This window comes from Mobula birostris, chromosome 2 (genome assembly GCF_030028105.1).
Source record: "Mobula birostris isolate sMobBir1 chromosome 2, sMobBir1.hap1, whole genome shotgun sequence".
Classification (NCBI taxonomy): Eukaryota; Metazoa; Chordata; class Chondrichthyes; order Myliobatiformes; family Myliobatidae; genus Mobula; species Mobula birostris.
In genome coordinates, this window is record NC_092371.1 from 146,227,008 (window position 1) to 146,245,333 (window position 18,326).

Sequence of the window (18,326 nt, forward strand, 5' to 3'; positions counted from 1 at the left end):
TTGAACCGATTCCACAATCTATTGACACACTTTCAAGGACTCTACAACTCATGTTTGCAGTATTATTATTTATTATTATTATTATTTTGCATTTTTGCAGTTTATTTTCTTTTACACGGTTGTCAGATTTTGTGTCTAGTTTTTCATTAATTGCATTTCTTTGTTCTACTGTGAATTCCTCCAAGAAAATGAATCTCAAGATAGTATGTGGTGAGATATATTATACATATTTTGATGATAGATTTACTTTGAACTTTGAAAATTAGCATTTGTCGTCCATCTGCAAATACTCTGGGCTTCATGTCGGCAGGAACGGCGATGGTTTATTCTGAAATGTGCTGAACTAAGGATGAGTACATGAGCCTGCTCTGGCTGCTTCAGGCTTCGTGTCTGAGGACTCACGTTCATCCTAAATGCTATTTGCTTACTTTTATTGTTTGCTCAATGTGTTTTTCTTTTCATTCTGCACATCGGGTGTTTGTCGGTCTTTTCTTAAATGGGTACTTTTGGGTTTCTTGTTTTGTGGCTGCCTGTAAGGAGACAAATCTCTAGGTTGTATAATGTGTACATACTTTGATGATAAATGTACTTTGAATTTTGAACTTTGAACTTAAAATACTCCCTGAGCTAAGTGGCTTACTAAGTTATTACAATAAGCATTCATGACTCAATCAAAGTCTCATATTGGGTAAATTGGGCCAGAATCTGAGCGAACTAAGTATTTTTTTCCAGCAATAACACGGCATGGTTACTGTTAGTTACACTACCTTTTATTCCAGATTTTCTTTAATTACTTGAATTTAAATGCCCGGCAGCACTGGTGAGTTTTGAGTTCATGTCACCAGACATATAGTCCAGACCTCTAGATACTACTCAAGTAATGTAACACAAGACAATAAAGCTTTGCCTTAAAAGTATGCCTAAATCTCAAAGGAGTCACATATTTTAGATGTTTAACAGTTCCCATGATGTTTCAAATAGTCAATTAATTACAGGCCACCCTAGGGTAATAAATGGGTTCTGGTTTTACAGGCATTGGCAAGTCAATTTTGTCCGTAAGTCAAAAAATACTGTACACAAGAATATTCAATATGCTAACCATACCAGCACAGAATTGTAATGAGTGATATCAGAAGCACATAAGACTAATAAAGAAGAAGAATTGTTGTGAGGGGTGTAAGAGGGGAAACTAGTTCTGGGAACAAACAAGGAAGAGAGAGAGAGAGAGAGAGACAGAAAGACCACATTATTCCCAAGAGAAAGACTGCAATTGAAAGTTTTGCCTTCATGATATTGGCAATAAGATAGTTACTTTTGCAATGTATTAGTTTGTATTTGTATAAATATTTGGAATGTGGGAGAGGACAAATCTATACTGATTTATATGCAGTGGGAAACTGCACCAAATTCTTGCAAATTCCACTTAATTCCCTAAATAAGCATAGTGCTGTATCTGAGCCATGGGCATTGGGAGAATTGTGTATGTTCAATGAGAGTTTGTTCGATGTTAGTATCGAAGAAAATAAATCTCTGTGGATTTCATTCTGGGCACCACACCTAAGAAAGAATATATTGATCCTGGAAGAAGTCCAGACTATATTTACCAGAATAATACTTGGGACCTGTGTGTGTGTGGGGGGGTGGTGGTGATATTACGGAAACTAATGTTGTATCATACAGACTTTGGAAGATTGAGGGATGATTCAATTGAAGTTTTCAAGCTACTGAGAACTGATAGGTGAAAATAGAAAGAAGCATCAGTGAGAAGCCTTACCTTTTTGATGCATATGACATTTGTATCCATATCCGTAAGGGCATTTAATTGCAGTGCTGGGATTTCATTCTAACTGTAATCTCAGCAATGCATTCCATTTGTGTTAAACTTTCATCCCCTTGTACTTCAAATATCTACTTACCTTTGTCTTAAAAATATTCAAATAATCCGATCACATTGTACATCAATGAAAGGGAGTCCCAAAGTCTTAAAGTTTTCTGAGCCAAAGAATCTTTCCTATAGCAGGGTGACCAAAACTGAACACAATATTCAAACTGTGGCCTTACCAACATCTACAAAATAACATCCCAACTTCTATAATCAGTCGTCTGACTGATGAAGCCAAAAGCATGCCAAAAGCTTTCCACACTGTCCTGTCAGTCTGTAACAACACTTTAAGGGAATCACGTATTTATATCCCCAGGTTTCTTTTTTCCACAGCACTTCCTGAGACCCTACCATCCACTGAGAAAGTCTTGTCCTCATTTGTCTTCCCAATATACAACAGCTTGTACTCATCCAAATTAAAGCCCATTTGCTATTCTTTGGCCTACTTTCTTAGCTGATCAAATGTCCTCCACTTTTATTTTATCCCAAAAGATGAAACAAACTCTACAAATCTTTTGGATTTTCTACGTTTAAGTCAAATCCCCTCTCACTCTTCTAAATTCTAGTGAACAAAATCTTAACACATCCAGTCTTCTCTTATTAGACAACCCACGCATCCAAGTCTATTTGAGCAGCTTCCAATAGGTCAATGTCTTCTCTTAAATAACAAGATCAATACTATACAGTGTTCTCCAGATGTGATCTCATCAATGCTTTACACACACCCTTCCTACTTGCTATATAAACATGCTAGCCTTTTGTAAATCACCTAAAGCCCTGCAACTTTCAAAATTTGACAAAATGTTTTTCATTCTTTCTGCCAAAATTTATAGTTTATATTTTCCAAAAATACACTCCACTTTCCAAATCTTTGCCTTTAATTAAAACCCATTTATATCTGCTTGTAGCCTCCCTGAGTGCTCTTCATGACTCACTTTTCTACCTATCCTTCTATGGCCAGCATATTAAACAATCATCAGCCATCAAAGGAGTCAAAAGGTTCAAAGTATATATGCACTACAACCCTGAGGTGCGTCTTCACTGCAAATAGCCATGAAACAAAGAAAATCATGGAACCATTCAAAAGAAAAATATCAACACCTCCCATTCACAAAAAACAAATCACACAAATGGCAACAAGAAAGAACAAGTGAAAACACAGACTATAAAACATAAAATTGAAAGAGTTCATAATAAATTCAGTTCAGTGCGTATTATCTGCATGCCGTCCAGTTTCAAAGTTGCCCAAAATAGCAGCAGAGAAAGGTATGACCAGGAATTACAGTCCACCCTATAAGTTGCAGACCCAGAACATCCTCCGACAGCATCAAGGAAGAAAGAGACCATTCGAATGCAGATACCTTCTCTCAGGAGCAGCAAGTGGGAAGGAGAGAGAGAGAGCGTCACACAGAGACACCTTCATCTGGCAGCAGCAAGCAAGAGGCTAGTAGGTGGCGCTGAACACTCGCTTGCCTTCCGCCCTCGCCTTGATGTTTTTGACCTTGCTCCGTGCTTTACTCAGCAAGATTGGCTAGAAATGGAGTCGATCATGGGCTCGGGCCCTGTCCCTAAGCTTCCTGGCCTTGAGACTGCTCAATCAGCCTGAAAGCACACCGTCAAATCATAGGCTCCAACAGCATCAGAAACACATTTAAACCAAAAATGAGACGTTAAAAAGTGAAAGAAACAGTTTTGGGACTATCTGGAGGGTTGCACCTGTGGTAGCATTGCTTGCTGGCGCCATCTTCTTCTGGAATCATATGAATTGTAGGAAGTGGAGGCCCCAGCTCCAGACCCTATGACAAACAAGTCTTTGCATTTTGCCAAAGACAAAGAGCCCCATTTTATTCTCTATTTGCAGTAAACTAAGGAATTTTCTATTCACGCCAACAACGTATTTCCTACATAATAAGCTTTCACTTCTTGTCGTAATCCTTAAGCTGGCATTTTATCAAATGTTTTATGGAAATCAAACTATAATGAATGTCCATTGATGAGAAGATTGTCACCTAAGTACACTGTTCCTCAAAAGTCTGTACACGCTTTATCCCTAGCCCTAAACAAGAAACCACCATTTACATTGAATTCTCAGACCCTCTACACTCTCCTCATCAATTACATTTGCTACTGAAGCAGGGCTGCTTGTAACATGCTGCGATTATTTAAGTGCTTCTTCCTGAGGTCAAGGCTCCGATAGAAGATGCTATCAACAGGCTCACACACTCTTTCAGAATTGGTGCAGTCACAGTTCATGCCTTTTTGAGCAATGCACACCAAGTGTGGAACTCAGCAAGTCAGGCAGCATGGATGGGATGGCTGAGACTTCATCAGGACTGGAAAGGAAGAGGGTAGTAAACCAGAATAAGAAGGTGGGGAGGGAGAGGAGTACAAGCTGTCAATAGGTGAGATCAGGTGAGGGGAAGGTGGGTGGGTGGGGAAGGAGATATGGATAAAGAAGCTGGGGGTGATAGGTAGAACAAGTTGAAGAAGATGGAATCTAGTAGAAGATGACAGTAGATCATGGATGAAAAGGAAGGAGGAAAGGAACTAGAGGAAGGTGCTTCAGGAGAGAAGGAAAGAAGGGGTGAAAAAGTAACCAGAATGGAGAATGGAAAAAGAGAGAAAGGGGGAATAACCACCGGAAGTTAAAGAAATCCATATTCATGCTATCAGATTGACAGCTACCCAGATGGAATATGAGGTGTTACTCCTCCCGCCTGAGCTTGGCTTTCTCATAGCAGTAGAGGAGCCCATGGGCAGATATATCAGAAGGGGAATGGGAAGTTGAATTGAAATGGATAGCCATCTTATTGAGGATCTTGAGATTGCTTTAAGTAGGTCTTCAATATTGTATTAATGATGGATAAACACAACAGATGAATTTCCAGATCAATATCTCAGTTGCTATGCTTTTCATTTATGCATGTTATTAGGTCATCCTGATTCACTTAATAAAAATGTTGCTATATAATTCCCCTGGTCAACATCATATATGTTGTTGAACTGTTTCTTTGGCTGCTTAGAGGCTTAGAGAATAAAACTGCATTTGTTGTTAAGGATTTTCACAAGGGAGCATTTAGCAGGCAATTAAATAGAAATAGCGAAGGTTTAGACAAGATGATGCTGCGCAGCTGCGCATAATGCACATTAAATGGTGACCTTTTGTTCTGCAATGTGACAGATCACCCTTTGTCTTACAAATGAGTTGGCACGCTTAACTTCCAGTCTCAGCAATCACACAGAAAGTTGAGGCATAAGAGTAGAATAGGAAAGAAATCTCTACAATGAATTGAATCAAGACGGGACAAGGTGCCCTTTTTGGATGGCCCAAGTTCACGTGTATACTTAGAATACACTATTGATATTTTTAGATAAGTGTTAATCCACTTGTATTAAGTGCACTATTACTTGGGTAAAATAGGCCACACATGAATGTAGTATAGCTTAAGTGTTTCAATCTGCAGTTCAACACCAGGCAGCTTCGACCTCTGTATGTTAGGCATATGTGTGAGCATCTGTGGGATGTCCTGTATCATACAGAAAAGAGAACCCAAAATAAATACATGGCAAAAAAGTAATAACCATCATAACTCCCTCCGGTCCTGCAACACCTGTGGCATCTTATGCATCCTCCATTTCCTTGCACTTATCATCCATGTGCCTTCAAGCAGATCTCGAGATCAAAACGTCAGTGTTTCCTCCCAAGTCTCTCATACTCACTCTGCTCACTTAAGAGGTTCTGCAAAGTTTAATCACATTTCCTCATTTCTCTTTCTTTGCTTCAATGCTCGGATTAAAAGGAACCTAGTGTGTTTTCCTGTGAAAACATTCTGAAGTAAATGTAAATTTTGTAATGGAAAATATAATACAGAGGGAGAGCACTGACCGCAGAGCATGAGTCCCAGTCTGTGCTAAACTTTTATCATGGTGAGGACAAAGTAGATAAAGTTGGGGCACCATGGTAACATTGTGGTTAGCACAATTCCATTGCAACTTGGTGGGGGGGGGGTGCAGGGTTGGAGTTCAGAGTTCAATTCCGGCATTCTCTGTAAGCAAGTTTATACATTCCTTTCCACGTGTGCGTGGGTTTCTCTGGGTGTTCCAGTTTCTTTCCACTATCCCACAAAGACTACTGGTTATTGTAGGTTAATTGGTTTTGTAAATTGTCCTGTGTTTAGGCTGGGATTAAATCAATAAATTGCTGGGCATTGCGGCTCAAAGGGCTGGAAGGGCTTATTCCGTGCTGTATCTATAAGTAAACAAATAAGCAAACAAACAAACAAATAAATACATAAATAAATAGATAAATAAATAAACGCAGAAAACGTGCAAGTGCTAACTTGGTCTTCATATAAAATACTTCATTAAATCTCTATCATCTCCAACCTAATCTCTTTCAAAGCATGTGGGAACTGCTTTAATAATGAAGCTCCACATGGTTCCATACTTAACATTTTTAATACTGGATCTGTGACTAGATTTCAAAAGATATTTGTCTCACTAAAGTAGTTTCTGAGAGCTGGAACATTGATTCCAGTAAACTATGGTTTTCCAATTGCTTGTGGAATGTTCCACCAATTTGTGTTTGGCTGAGCAATGGTTAGCTCTATATCCAAACCTCTGTGTATAAGACTCAGAATTCATTCTGGAAAAGGTCCATGTGCAAAAGAAGTAGAGCCTGACAATTTACTGTAAAACTCAGTACCACAAGATTTATAGATTGGTGTAAAGGGTACATGAAAAAAGGTCCCATGAGTAATAGTGAGAGAGTTGTTCTAATGGATAGCCTGAGATCAGTTTTGACTCCATTGTAAAAAAGAAATTGGGCCCATTTTTAACAGTATTTAGCTATTATATAAGGTTTTATGCCTGTCAAGATATCAGTTGTATACTGTGCTGACCAACTGGCTGAAATGTTCAAAGTCATCTTCAATTTCTCACTGCTGTGGGCTGGTTTCCAGACCTGCTTCAAAAGAACAGCAATCATACCAGTGCCCAAGAAGAGCAGAGTGATTGGTCTCAATAACTATCAATAGGTAACACTGATGCCTACCATAATGAAGTGTTTCAAGAGGTTGGTTATGGCCAGAACTAACTCTTGCCTGAGCAAGAACCTGGACTTGCTGCAATTCACTGACTGCTGTCACAGGTGTAGAACAGATGCAATCCCATTGGCTCTCCAATAGCATACACATGTCAGGCTGCTGCTTAAAGATTACAACTGCGTCACAGTTCATCCTAACCAGCTACATGACAGTTGACTCTGGAAGCTACGGGTTTTTCGCAGGGAGACATATACAGGTAGACAACTCAGTAAAAGGTGCCCTTTGGTCTGCCAACACATTGAGATGCCTGTAAAGGAATACTGCCTGTTGGAGCATTCCATGCTCCGGGGTACTTTCTGAGGGTTGCACTGAGCTTGGTGCACCCACCACAAGGGCCAGTGGGGAAGGACCAGAGTACAGAGTTCTTCCAGTACAGGACAAGGAGGGACTGGGTTGGGTAAGGAAGCTCCTCAATTATTGTAATTATATACCACCCAAGGGGGCCACTTGAATGGCAACAGTGTTATTGGTTTTAAGAACTGTAATTGAACACTACTTAATAAATTGTCTATGACTGTAATAATGAAAATATATTGCACAGTTTATTTTTGTAAATTATTTTTTGTTATGAATAAAATTTATTTTGCTAAAAATATAGCTTGGTGTTCAATACAATTGTACCCTCATAATAATCACTGAGCTTCTTAGCTCTAGCCTTTGTATCTCCTTCTGTAACTGAATCCTTGACTTCTTTATTGGGAGATGAGAGTCAGTGTGGATTGGCAATAACATCTCCTCCTTGTCAACATTCAACGTAGGTGCACTTCAAGAATGCCTGCTTTGCCCACTGTTCTACTCTCTCTACACTTATGACTATATGGCTGAACAGCTCAAACAGCATCCGAAAGTTTGCAGATACTATTGGTAAAATCCCAGATGTCAACGAGAAGGTACACAGGAATAAGATCTGCTGGTTAAGTGGCAGCAACTTCACACCGAACATCAGAAAGATCAAAAAATTGATTGTAGACATCAGGAATGGGAAGTTGGGAGAAGACCAGTCCTCATGGAGGGGTCAACAGTGGAAAGGGATAACAGCTTTAAGTTCCTGAGTAGTAACATCTCAGAGGATCTGTCTGGAACTAACACAACAGTGCTGTCTTGACAAAGGCACATCAGTGGCTTTAATTCATTAGGAGTTTGAGAGATTTGGAATATCCCCAAGAACTTTTGCAAGTTTCTATAGATGTACTGTAGGAAGTATTCTCACAACGCACTGGAGAAACTCAGCAGGTCGGGCAGCATCCGTGGAAAAGATCAATTGACGTTTCGGGCCGGAACCCTTCGTCAGGACTGTAGGGGGAAGGAGCAGAGGCCCTATAAAGAAGGTGGGGGGAGGGTGGGAAGGAGAAGGCTGGTAAGTTCCAGGTGAAAAACCAGTAAGGGGAAAGATAAAGGGGTGGGGGAGGGGAGGTAGGGAGGTGATAAGCAGGAAAGGTGAAGAAAGAATAGGGGAAAACACAATGGGTAGTGGAAGGAGGCGGAACCAAGAGGGAGGTGGTAGGCAGCTGGGGGAGGGGGCAGAGTGACATAGAGATAGAGGAAGGGAAGGGGAGGGATTTACCGGAAGTTGGAGAATTCTATGTTCATACCAAGGGGCTGGAGACTACCTAGACGGTATATGAGGTGTTGCTCCTCCAACCTGAGTTTAGCCTCATCATGGCAGTAGAGGAGGCCACGTATGGACATATCTGAATAGGAGTGGGAAGCAGAGTTGAAGTGGGTGGCTACTGGGAGATCCTGTCTGTTTTGGTGGACGGAGCGGAGGTGCTTGACGAAGCAGTCCCCCAGTCTGCGTTGGGTTTCACCGATGTAGAGGAGGCCACACCAGGAGCACCAGACGAAATAGGTGACCCCAACAGACTCATAAGTGAAGTGTTGCCTCACTTGGAAGGACTGTTTGGGGCCCTGAATGGTGGCAAGGGAGGAGGTGTAGGGACAGGTGTAGCACTTGCGCTTACAGGGATAAGTGCCAGGTGGGAGATCCGTGGGGAGGGACGTGTGGACCAGGGAGTCATGGAGGGACCGATCCCTGCAGAAAGTGAAGAGGGGTGGAGAGGGAAAGTGGTGGGGTCCTGTTGAAGGTGGCGGAAGTTGCGGAGGATAATGTGCTGGATCCGGAGGCTGGTGGGGTGGTAGGTGAGGACAAGGGAAACTCTGTCCCTGTTGTGGTGGCGGGAGGATGGGGTGAGAGCCAAAGTGTGGGAAATGGAGGAGATGCGGGTGAGGGCATCATTGATGACAGCAGAAGGGAAACCACGATCCTTAAAGAAAGAGGACATCTGAGATGTCCTGGAACGGAAAACCTCATCCCCAGAGCAGATGCGGTGGAGGTGGAGGAACTGGGAATAGGGAATGGCATTTTTGCGTGTGGTGGGGTTGGAAGAGGTATAGTTGAGGTAGTTCTCCAACTTCCGATATGAACATAGAACTCTCCAACTTCCGGTAATTCCCTCCCCCTCCCTTCCCCTATCCCTACGTCACTCTGCTCCCTTCCTCAGCTGCCTACCACCTCCCTCTTGGTTCTGCCTCCTTCTACTACCCATTGTGTTTTCTCCTATTCCTTCTTCACCTTTCCTGCCTATCACCTCCCTGCTTCCCCCTCCTCCACCCCTTTGTCTTTCCCCTTACTGGTTTTTCACCTGGAACCTACCGGCCTTCTCCTTCCCACCCTCCCCCCACCTTCTTTATAGGGCCTCTGCCCCTTCCCCTTCCCCCTTCAGTCCTCACGAAGGGTTCCGGCCGGAAACGTCGACTCATCATTTCCACGGATGCTGCCCGACCTGCTGAATTCCTCCAGCGTGTTGTGAGTGTTGCTTTGACCCCAGCATCTGCAGATTATTTTCTGTGTGGGAAGTATTCTGTCTGCTATGAAATCTCCAATGCACAGGAATGCAGGTGGATGCAGAGGATTATGGACTCAGCTAGCTTCATTATGGACACAACCTTCCTCTCCATCGAGAACATCTTCATGAGGCACTGCCTAAAGAAGGTGGCATCCACCAGTAAGGACCCTCACCATTTAGGACACACCCTCTTCTCATTACTGCTATCAACCATCTGGTAAAGAAGCTTACAGTCCCACTACTCAATGATTCAGAAACAGATTCTTCCCCTCTGCTGTCAGATTTCTGAATAGTCCACAAACTCATGAACACTCCCTTTGTATTCACACTATTTATTAATTTTGCAATTTAGAATTTTGTAATTTATGTATTATGCAATTTTATGTCATTGCACTGTACTGTTGTGACAAAATAACATTTTACATCATATAAGAGAGTGATAATAAATCTGATTCTGATTTTATGTGAAAGAAGTCTGTGCTGCTCAGGATTTTCTGTCTGACTTCTTTACTCTCAGCTAATGTTCAACTTATAAATAACTACCCCTCCAAGCTGGAAAGTCGGGAGCAGGCCTGCTAATTCCAAGCGTGCACCACTGAATTGAATTGAATTGACTTTATTTCTTACATCCTTCACATACATGAGGAGTAAAAATCTTTATGTTACACCTCCGTCTAAATGAGCAATCATAGTAATTTTTAATCATTTATAATAAATAGACCAGTAAATGTAACATAGAAATGCATTCAAATCAGCATGAGTTAATCAGTCTGATGGCTTGGTGGAAGAAGCTTTCCTGGATCCTGTTGGTCCTGCCTTTTATGCTGCGGTACTGTTTCCCTGATGGTAGCAACTGGAATAGATTGTGGTTGGGTGACTCGGGTCCCCAATGATCCTTTGGGCCCTTTTTCCAAACTTTGTCTTTGTAAGGACACTGTCCACTCAACTCCATTCCCTTGATTTTAGTCGTGAGGTGAGTGAATGAAAACTGAACCTTGCTAAGGGTAAAATACCCAGTGTTATTTTGACTGAAGAGCAAAAGATTTCAGTTACATTATTGTTGGATGTTGGGCTGCCCTTGCATCTCCAATCAACTCAATTGTCAAGTCTGGCCCCAGAAACAGGATGACTAATTCCTTTTCCAGAATCTCCAGCGCTGCAGGGCGGAATTCTGAGAGACTATTCTCATATCTAATAATATTCCTTCACCAGATTGATTCACTGCACATGATATCGAGAAGTAACTGAGAATACCAGAAAAGGCAAACACTACTGGACTGGACCAGCATCTCTTAAGACTTGGTCTTCAGAATTAATTCCACCCAAAGCCAAGTTACATCCAGACACTAGGAAAATAATACTTAGGTATATCCTTAAAGATTAAAAAGAGTAAAGATTAAAAGATTAAAGATCAAAAAGAGTTGTTTTCTCAGTGCATACAATGCTTTGACATTAAAAGAAGTATACATTTCAATCTTACTCGAAAGTACTTAGTGCAAACTTAATGGAAACCTCTTACTAAACTTCCCATATGATTCTGAGTTGTTTGAAACCTGTTTTATGCCTGTTCTCATTAAGATAAAAAAGTTGTTTTCTCAGTGCATACAATGCTTTGACATTAAAGGAAGTATACACTTCAATTTTACTGAAAAGTACTTAGTGCAAACTTAATGGAAACCTCTTAACTTAACTTCCCATATGATTCTGAGTTGTTTGAAACCTGTTTCATGACTGTGAGCTTCAAGATGAAAAAGTTGTTTTCTCAGTGCATACAATGCATTGACATTAAAAGAAGTATACATTTCAATTTTATTCAAAAGTACTGACTGCAAACCTAATGGAAACATCTTAACTTAACCTCCCAAATGATTCTGTGTTGTTTTAAAACTGTTTTATGTCTGTGCTCATTAGCATTACTTGTCAGAAGTACATCAAAACATCCCAAAATATGGTGAAATCTGTCGCTAGCATCAAATCAAACCAGTGAAATTGTGCTGGGCCACGCTTCCAGCACCAACTTAGCATATCCACAACTCATTAACCTTAACCGTACATCTTTGAAACGTGCGAGGAGACACGTGGAGGAAAGCAACACCATCATAGGGAATCCATACAAACTTTTTACAGGCAGCAGAGGGAATTGAACCCCATTCTGTGACTGCTGGTGCTGTAAAGCAATGTGCTAAGTGCTTCACGACCTTTCTATGTTTCTATACCCTAGGTAATTTCTAAAGTAAGTACATGTTCGGCACAGTGTTGTGGGCTGAAGAGCCTGTATCGTGCTGTAGGTTTTCTATGTTTCTGTGTTTCTAAGGCACTACAAATCCAATTTGGCCAGTTTCCCAAAAGTAAATAACTGCAAATGCAGAAAATCAAAAATAGAAACAGAAAATGCTGCAAATACTCCAAGGACAAGGTACATCTGTGGCTTTTACATTGGCTCAGTGGCATTTCACCAAAAGAGGGGAAGGCTAGAAATAAAACAAGTTTTCTGTTGCAGAGAAAACATGGAAGAGCAGTAAGCGTAACATAGAAGTTTTGGTTATATTATGCAGACCAGAAGAAACTGAATGACAAAAATGGAAATGTTGCTGGCCGAAAGAGAGCGATAAAGTCAGGTGAATAACAGAATGATGTCTATGTTAGCTTTAGAATAATGAAGACTAATGATGTTGGAAATTATCAGGAGAGAAAAACATAGAATATTAGAAATGTGGTTTGCAAGATTGAAACTGCTGAGTATCTGAAATCATTGAATTCAATGTTGAATCAAGAACATCTGGTGTGCTGGTATAAATTACATTTCTTCTGGACATGTGTGACATCTGTAATTCCTTGTGTTTCTCAATCTCTTCCAATGTTACTTGACTTTGCTGCTGTCATGCTTAAAAAGTTTTAATGGAATAATCCCATGTAGAAGTTCTTACGTTCTTCACATGACAGAATATGACACAAATCTGAGAGATCACTGAGAGCAGAAGTTGAAAACTATCAAACACAGTCCCTCAGAATGAACTCTAAAATACCCACAGAAATGCACAGAATTAAACATGGTGAAAGACTGTACTCTTTAAACCCAGCAGTGTAAGGGAGGGAGGGGCCTGCTTGAGAGAGCCTACCATCTCACTCAATAGTTTTAACATCCCATCAGCTCACAAAGGAAAAATCATGTGAGTATCACAATATACTTTGGCCATTAGCACTGTGGTAATTTAACCATCTTCAGTGTTTTCAAAAGCACATCCAGATATCTGTGGAGGAATGCTGTTGACTGGCACGTTCCAGGCAACAGGAGTATGAGCTGAGGGACTCACTGAAGCTTGGTGCAGCCACAGCAAGGGCTCGGTTGGGGGTTGGGGGAGGCCACAGTTCTTCTGCTACTGAAGAGGGAGTGGCTAGATTGGTGGAAGCCCCTCAGTTACAGTAGTCGCACACCATCGCAGGAAGCCACTTGAGTGGCAGCCGTGTTATGGATGTGCAGGAATATAATACAGCTATCCTGACTTTGAGAGTCAAGAATGAAAAGGCATTGCATGATTTATTCTTGTTATTTTTTTTTATTAAGAATAAAGTTTACAGCATTTTGTGCTAAAAAGTATTATGATGATGGCAAACAACTATTAGTTTTTTGGAAAATGAAAGAAGCCAAACCTTGTAATTCTTTTGATAAAATCCTATGCTTGTTATTCCACTTTATTGAATTGTTTTATTTGGACTTATGACCAAGTAATTGTAAGATACATATATTTGAGTAATGTTCTAAAACAAAATGGAAAATGAAGTCCTCTCATTTCCAAATAATCTTAAGGACCATCCCAAAGTGAGGATTTTAATGTTGGTTTAACTCACCAGCACAAAATTAATTGGCAGAACTTTTCTTAGTTATGAGAGCCATTAAATATGGAATTTGGTTACAATCATGTGTAAAATTTTCACTAGGTGCAAGTGCTGTTCTAGATCCAGCACATGATTTGCCACAGAGGAAGGCTGGTCTTCTGAGGGGAAGAAAAGTTTCCTTGCCGGTCACAATTGTATGTTCAGTAAATCCCTCTGTATCCATTTGTGGTTTTATAGATGCATGTAAATTGTTTGCCTGACACAGCAGGGGAACAAGTATGTGAGACCAGCTCAAGCTGTGTTTGTTGGGATTGGGGTACATGTTTGCTTTGTCTCTGTGATGAATAAAAGAGATATAGAAGGGTGCTTAATAACTCCTCTGTGTATGCCATATGTCTATATACTTTTGGGTCAAGCAGTATGATTTCAGCAAACAGGGAGGGAAGGATTGTTCAATGAAAAGCAAAAAAATACATACACGTCAATATGTTCCAAGCTCCCAGTGACTTTTAAAATTGAAGTCCTCGGATCCTTTAGTCTGAAATTGCTGAAGAAATTTAAATGTAGATATGAAAAAGTAGATGAGGCAAGGAGTCTTCTTTTACATTTGATTTATGATGCACCAAAACCACAAGAGTTCCTCTTTAAATAACAGAGGGGAAAAGCAGACTTGTTTCAGATGTATTATTCTGAAACTGTGCTGAGCTGGAAGCCTGTCACTGGAGTGAACACACCATAAGCTAACAATGGATGCTGAGGAAAGCTTGAACCTTTGTGATTTAAAGTGGGTATCTTACACTCCATGATTTTATTTGAACACCTGCAATGTCGACTTAAATAAACCAATTTAAGGTAAATGTCATCTGGTGGCGCTAAAGCAGGCCAATCAGAAAATCTTTAATTCCGCAGCTCTGTTTTCAGGAAATAAATTTGATCTCTCAGGAAACAAGCTTCTAGCATATGGCAACACACTCTCTTCCCATGGTTGAACTTAGAATGGCAATTCTTGACAAAGCTCATGAAGTGGTCATTCTGAATTGTATTCTGAATTGAAGTGGTCATTCTGAATCTGTTTGTATTTTTCGCAGAACTATCAGAAACATTAATTGAATGTAAATCACTACCACATGTGAGGGAGGGATTTTTTTTTTAGATTTTGTAGGGGGTAATTTTACACAGCACTGTTAACATAGAAAACAAAAGAGTGGTCGCTCAAGCCTGCCAGCCATTCAATATTATCATATGAAGTGAAGTAGATGGAATTGAGTAATTTTGTAGAGATGAAAATAAAGGATTTATTAATAGATTTGTTGTGTTATTGGATATTCAGCCGATTGTCATAAGTGGCACTATGTTTGAAAAGGTTAATTTTCAGTTACCAGGATGAGTATGAAGCTAGTAATTTAGGACAGAGATCTCTGATATGGATCCTACACAGTCTCATTGGTCTCCCCAATATTTCATTGGAGGAAGTTTTACCCAATCACTATTGGATAACAGACTAAGAGTTTCACAGTGAAGGATTAATAGAGGTCGTCATGAGGTGGAGCTGCCTGTGATCAGTGTATCTGTGGAAACATTGGTTTCAAATGGGCCTACTGAAGATGGGCACGTAGTTGAGAAATAAGAGGGAGTGAAGATATCTTATGGTTTTGGTGGGTAGAAATTAGAGATCGAGAATAGGAGTTCAAGGCAAAGTCTTTGAAGTTGACTCAATAGCTACAAGTGGAGAATTGAGATCGATACGAGTTGAGTGTGACTGAATCTAGCTGCACAATCATGGAGAAAGATGGTAGGATGAGTAGAATGAGGTAAGACCAGAGCTGGTCAAAGAAAGACAATAAGGAAATAAAGGGTAACAGAGGGTATAATTTAATGATATTGATAAGCAATGTTTTGGCACCTGTGGAAAGTAGCTTAGAAAAGGTGTACTGTATTGAAGGTTTTTCTTTAGCTTTAAAGAGTTAAATGACACAAACAGTAAACAACTTTGGCAGTTATTATTTTCCTTTAATATATGATTAGTAGAAATCTAAAACTCCTGAGAGATATGGATTTTTCTTGAGTTGACAGCAACTCCAAAGATTCAATCATTGACTCTATGAGACTTCTGCCCAATCAACAATATATTGACAGTCCCTTCCTTGATCATGATCGACCATGGATATTGCATCCTAGCTGTCTATGTGATATGCAAGCTCGGGCAGTACCATATGGAGAGCAAGCAGATGCCATGAGGCAGTCTCCTCCTCTCCACACAGCTGATGAATCCAAACACTGATACAGTTTGGCACCCGCAGCATCTCAAGAGCTGGCAATCAGTGTAGAACTCAATATTGAACTGCCGTAGGGGCTCCAGCTCTGGATTTACTCCTGTAGCCTTCCACATCAGTGGGTACAGCTGCAAAGCAGCAGAGGTTTGTGATCAGAGTTTTCCTTCTCCAAGATGAGCTGCCAACCATAGTTGATGAGCCCCATCTGCCCAAAGCGACTGGTTTTAAGCTACCAGTAACCTGCCTTTGGCCCTTCTTCTATCAATAGAAACAGTTCTGCCTGGCTTAGTGGCTAAGCCACACCTGAATGCCAGGAGCTGGACTAGATAGACAGAGGCTATTTGAGATGCAAGCCATTGGGAGTATTCAATAGGTAGTGGGAGATTATCCCCACCACCTTCCCTGGCTATGACAACCTTAAGGAACCATCAAAACAGACTGAAAGGGGCATTTTCCTCACTCAAATCTTTCCTTTGGTTCTAATGTGTTCCAGTATACTGTATATATATCAAATAATATGGTGATTTGGTGATTTATTTGCAAAAACAAAATATATAACCTGTATAACTGTTGAGCCTTCAAGTTCCTGTAACAGATTGTGTGTTTTAGTCAGTGTTGCTGTTGTATTGTTATAAAGCAGCATACTGCACAATTCTAACTAATTACATCATAGTATGTCTACATTCAAGGCTACAAAGAACAGTCCCTAGATATAGCTCCTCTGCTTACCTAGTTATTCATATGCACTCAAATGTGGTCGTTTATGTCAGTATTGTTTGAATTTTAAGTGCCAATTCATGAAATGTTCAGTGGATCCAGCACAGACATGATGGCTTGGTTTAATATACTGTAATTCAGCTCCAACAGAGTTTGTTTAATTTTGTCACCAATTTCAACTAATTATCTCTTGATCATACAACCCTGTACTTTGATTTATTTATCCTCCTTTGAAAGCTTGCTTCGTTAAGTGGTCTAAGAACATGAACCTGCTCGTTTTGCTGGAAACAGTATTTCATCTGATTAGTGTCAATGACATATTTTTGACTCATCTTCCTCCACCCAGCTCTAGAAACTAAATTTGTTTGGCTAGGGCTCAAGTGTGTTGTCAGACATCAAGACTTTTGCAGGTGTATAATCCCATGGTGCTGTGTACTGATCCATGTTTCAACAAAAACATTGGCTAGCTGGTGTTTCACGCTGAGTATTGAAAATCTCTGCAGAATTTCCTTAATTTTTCAGTCTGACTTCATTTACTCCATTTTAAACCATATGATATGAAAGAACAAGAGTATATTTGACACTGTTTAACTTTGTGAAGTCTGTGAATATAGCAGATCAAACCAGGGAGCCATTTCAGAAGGAATTTCTTCGTATAAGCTATGCCACATGCATAGAGACCTCTCAGTCATCTGGAATACATTAATAAATTATACAAAAATTCATGAGATTCAATGTTATCCACTTCAAGTGGATATTGATCAATACCTGGACATAGCCATTCCCCTTTTCATAAATTTCAAAATGTACTATTAAAAAACTCCAATAAGCCATGACCATAATGGCAAAATAAATGGATATCCTACAATTTTGGAAATATTGCATTTGCTTATCAATAATTCAAGGTCAATGTGTAAATAGGGATGGCAAATAAACTTTCTGTCAATTAATTTCATCCTCTTGTGTGTTTGATACTAAGTCCAGTAAACTCTTTTCACTCAAAGTCATAGGAAGCATTATCTTCTGAAGCTCCATTCACCTGACAACTCCTTGCAATGTCTCTTGAATGGTTGTATTATTTGTACATCAATTATATTCTGCCCATTCATTCAATGTATTCTCAGATATCTTTTTCAGGACAGAGGGTCTGGGTCTCATCTAACATATTGGATGCATTCACAGGGAATTTTTCATCATTTGTGATTAAAGTGCAAGACACATTTCATTCTCAACATCAATGATACTTTTGACAGAACATCATCAATGCCACTCTGCTTGGAACTGTTAAACACGATTGTAAAAGTGTATTGCAACAATACAGGAATCTTATTTTTTGATCCTTACTGTCACATAGTAGGTTTGATGATTTGAGTTCTAATACCATAGAAAAGGCTTAATGGGACATAAGAAGAGGCTTATGTTCCATACGTAAAAGTCGAGTAAAATTAATGAAACTTTTTATGCTTCAAGTATTTTCTTCTCAATCTGTATGTAATTGAGATTACTCCTTATGAGAGTGCAAGATTTGAAAGAGAAGTGTTCCTCTTCTCCACCATAGTGACACCATCATACCCATGATTCACGCAGCAGATCTTTGTGGGAGTGCGAGATTTGAAAGAGAAGTGCTCCTTTTCTCCACCATAATGACAAAATTATTCCCATGATT